Source organism: Crinia signifera, chromosome 11 (assembly GCF_055691185.1).
Source record: "Crinia signifera chromosome 11, ASM5569118v1, whole genome shotgun sequence".
Lineage (NCBI taxonomy): Eukaryota > Metazoa > Chordata > Amphibia > Anura > Myobatrachidae > Crinia > Crinia signifera.
Genome location: NC_139227.1, coordinates 68,866,212 through 68,870,578, shown reverse-complemented (window position 1 = coordinate 68,870,578; position 4,367 = coordinate 68,866,212).

Sequence of the window (4,367 nt, the reverse complement as noted above, 5' to 3'; positions counted from 1 at the left end):
CTCTGCCCCAACACTGCGCAGACCTCTCTCTGCCCCAACACTGCTAAGACCTATCTCTGCCCCAACACTGCGCAGTCCTCTCTCTGCCCCAACACTGCGCAGTCCTCTCTCTGCCCCAACACTGCGCAGTCCTCTCTCTGCCCCAACACTGCGCAGTCCTCGCTCTGCTCCAACACTGCGCAGTCCTCGCTCTGCCCCAACACTGCGCAGACCTCTCTCTGCCCCAACACTGCGCAGACCTCTCTCTGCCCCAACACTGCTAAGACCTATCTCTGCCCCAACACTGCGCAGTCCTCTCTCTGCCCCAACACTGCGCAGTCCTCTCTCTGCCCCAACACTGCGCAGTCCTCGCTCTGCTCCAACACTGCGCAGTCCTCGCTCTGCTCTAACACTGCGCAGTCCTCGCACTGCCCCAACACTGCGCAGTCCTCGCTCTGCCCCAACACTGCGCAGTCCTCGCTCTGCCCCAACACTGCGCAGACCTCTCTCTGCCCCAACACTGCGCAGTCCTCGCTCTGCCCCAACACTGCGCAGACCTCTCTCTGCCCCAACACTGCGCAGACCTCTCTCTGCCCCAACACTGCGCAGACCTCTCTCTGCCCCAACACTGTGCAGTCCTCTCTCTGCCCCAACACTGCGCAGACCCCCCCACTCTCCAGTCCTGACTCCTCCCCTTCCCAGTCTCCTACCTGTATATCCCGCTCCTGAGGAATAAACCACTGAGATATGCAATGCATGTAAGGGCCATTATGTGCGCACATAACACAAAACAGCCTCACTCTACACCTACATTATACACATGTAGAGTTTTGTGTGTTAACCCCATTATGCCACCCTTTCATAGGTGTGCGCACACTGAGTGTTAGGGGTGCACAGGCATCCCCTAATGCTGTGCCCCACCCTTATGAACACCTCTGCTGCTAACAATACCAGCAATATCCATAACCAAAGACTTTTGCTTTTAAAAACTGTATTCCATTTAAAGAAGCGCCCATCAATCAATTATATGTGTGTTTGCATTGTTAATTGAACTAGACCATTGTCATATCACTAAATACCTGCGTCATCCATATATGTTTATGACTGTATTTGCATTTACTGTTACACAGAGTAATCAGTAGATTTAAACTGAAATAGGCCGGAGATTATGGTGTGGCTGAGAGACTTTTTATATTGTAGCGAGTGCCAATAGATGATGGAAGACATGCCTGATTGGCGGTGTTAGACACGCCCAATAGCTGGAGCTATGCACACTACTTTGACGGTGCACCTCCTAATAAAATGTGCTGCGCACGCCTATGCACCCTTGTACCAGCCAGGTCAGCTCTCTGCTTCACAGCTAATATAGGATTAGCAATTTTATGTCCTCTTGTTCTGTTACATGTACACTCATGTGGCTAATTGAACTCGCCGTGTAAGTATGAATATCATACATAAATCAGCAGCTGCAGATCTGTCCTCTTCGGGCTGAAACCAACCGTGTGGCACATTCCCGCCACTGGACGGAGGAGAAGGAGACAGCAACTCCGCGACTTCTGTGGATATTGGTGGGTGGAGGGGATGCGGGTGCAGATGCGACCGGCAGCATTGAGCATACGTTGCCACCAGCAATAACCCCCCCCAAACTGGCCTATGGGGGGTTAAATCCCCCCCTTAAATCCGCCCATGGCTCCACGACATTTCCAATACAGCTTAATGAAGGACCCATCCTGTCTGTGTGGGCAGCTGTATGGTATGTCTCTGCTGATCACCCAGTGATCCGGAGACACTTTTCTGTCAAATTAGACCCCATGTATATAAAAATGAATACAGCTAATCCCTGCATGCTTGCCGCCATCAGCATGACCTCCCCGTTTTGTGCAGTGAAGGTCACATCATGTGAATATGGGTTGCTCCTGTTAGATCATGGACAGCCGGCTGGGATGTTGAGGCTATGTAGGCGTTACATCGGATACACACTAGGATGAAAAAAATCGTCACACAATTTGAATGTCATTTTCAGGCAAATTGGAACAACATATCGTGCTGATCGTACATCATGTGCAATCAATTGCCTTCAATTACAACTAGCTTGGTCTGGAACAAATGGAATTCATCCAGTCCATAGAGCCGATTGGCAGTTAACATACCCTCCAACATGACCCATTCCATTCAGTACACAATGCTCTGTTCCTGGACTTCCCTGGTAATGTAGGATTGTCATCACCTGTGTTGAAACACCCTTCTCATCAATTACCTAGCTCCCCACAGGTGATGGTAATCCTACATTACCAGGGAAGTCCAGGAGCAGAGCACTGTGTACCGAATGCAATGGGTCATGTTGGAGGGTATGAGTTAATATTGCAGTGCACGATTTGATCAAATAAACCAAATAAAGTCATGAGTTCCAAATAGAGTCAGCTATTCCAAACTAGCCTATTGGCTCACTAATTGGTTAAATATAGGGTAATAGCCAGCGGCAGCTCCTACCAGGGAGTAGGAGGGGGCTGTTATACACCAAGGGCCCAGCAAATGCATAGTACAGGCAACGGTACTGCACATGCGCAAAAAGCCTGGCTTCTCTGGACTGCATTGGTCACATCGGCTGCAGCCCAAAGTAGCCGCACAATAAGGTGAAATTTACTAATGCTGAGCAGAGTATTGGTTTTTACCCGGGGGCTGCAGGTGTTGAATCATCCCCTATGTTTGTTCTAACAAGAGCCTTTCTATTGTTTGACTGTTGTCCCATTTCATGGTATACTAATGTGTTATAGTGTTCCCCATCTTATTAAAATACATAAGGACTAGGGGGATAATTACATGTACAAAACACCTGTAACTGGAGCTTTATGCTGTCTCTGTTACAATATGTTCTTATAGCATGATAGACATACAGTAAGCTGTTCATTATGTGCTCCCTTATGGGCAGGTTACATATTCCCTGTATATGGACCTGGTGTCCTGTACTAGTGCAGCCTCTGCCAACAGGAAGCAGGTGTTTAGTTCTCTTCTGGGACTTTTGTTAGTGCACTGCTCACTGAGAGTACATTCCTTGCAGGTTTCCAAAGCCACCATTCTGATTGAGATAGTGGGAAAATATTAATGATGTGAATTTTTTTCCCCGTAAAATAAATAAAATAAAAAAACCTACAATTGCATTACTGGTACAGGTTGAGTATCCCGTATCCAAAATGCTCGGGACCAGGAGAATTTTGGATAACGGATTATTCCGTATTTTGGAATATTTTAATATTTCAATGATGTATTTTGAAGTATCTTGCATTTATGCTGTATAAACACATAAAATAAACACAAATATATTTTATTACCACATAAAATACACACAAATATATTTTATTTGTTCAAAAAACAAGGTTTCAAAACATGGAACAAAATTTGTGTACTATCTCAGATACTGAATTTGAATGCCAAGCAATCATTTTCTTGTACATATATAGTGCCAGTTACATATCATGTCCTCAGTAGTGCTGTTACAGATGTCCCCAGTGAGTTTTTAGCTAAACAAATTCTTTTTTCCACTTTCTGGAAAGTATGGTTTTCGGAATATTTCGGATAACGGATAATCGGATACGGGATACTCAACCTGTATTGCTGAAATAAGAAATTAACACTATAGAATTGTCTCCTTATGCTGAGTACTGTTGAATTCAGTCACCTTGTCACACATCACATACTGCCCATCAGATTTTCTCTCACTTGCCCTGTGGCACCAGCAGTCTTTCACTTGCCCTGCTGCCCACCAGTTTGCTCTCACTTTCCCTGCTGCCCACCAGCAGGCCCGCCGACAGGGGGGGTCTGGAGTCCCGGGCCCTGACAGAGAAGGGGGCCCGGACCTAATCCTACAACTATAAATATTAAATAGCTCCTTACCCGCTATCTATCTCTGCCCCTGATATCTGTCCCCGTGGTGTGTCCATCGGCTCTGCTCTCGAACAGCAGGGGCTGCTGGGACATGTAGTTTTTTTTTAGGTGTGTGGCAGCCAGGCACTTAAAACAAAACTACATGTCTGAGCAGCCCCTGCTGTCCGGACCAGAGCAGCAGACCAGACTAATGGATGCCTGAAGCAGTTCTCAGTGTGAGCTGCTGCTCAGGAAGTGTCAAAGTGGTGCTTGGAGATGGTGCACTGCCTGTGTGGATGCGGGGAGGAGGAGGACCCAGCACAGGGATCCAAAGAAAACACTGCAGCAAGGATCTCCCTGTCACCCCCCCCACCACAGTGAGTACTTGTATTATATACTCTTGTTCAGGCTGATCTCTGTTGCTCCCCTCTCTCTCTCCCCCAATTTCTCCTTTCCCTCTCTCTCTTCTGTTTCTCACTCTTCGACACACACTCACCAATTTCCCTTATTCATCCTCTCTCACCCTC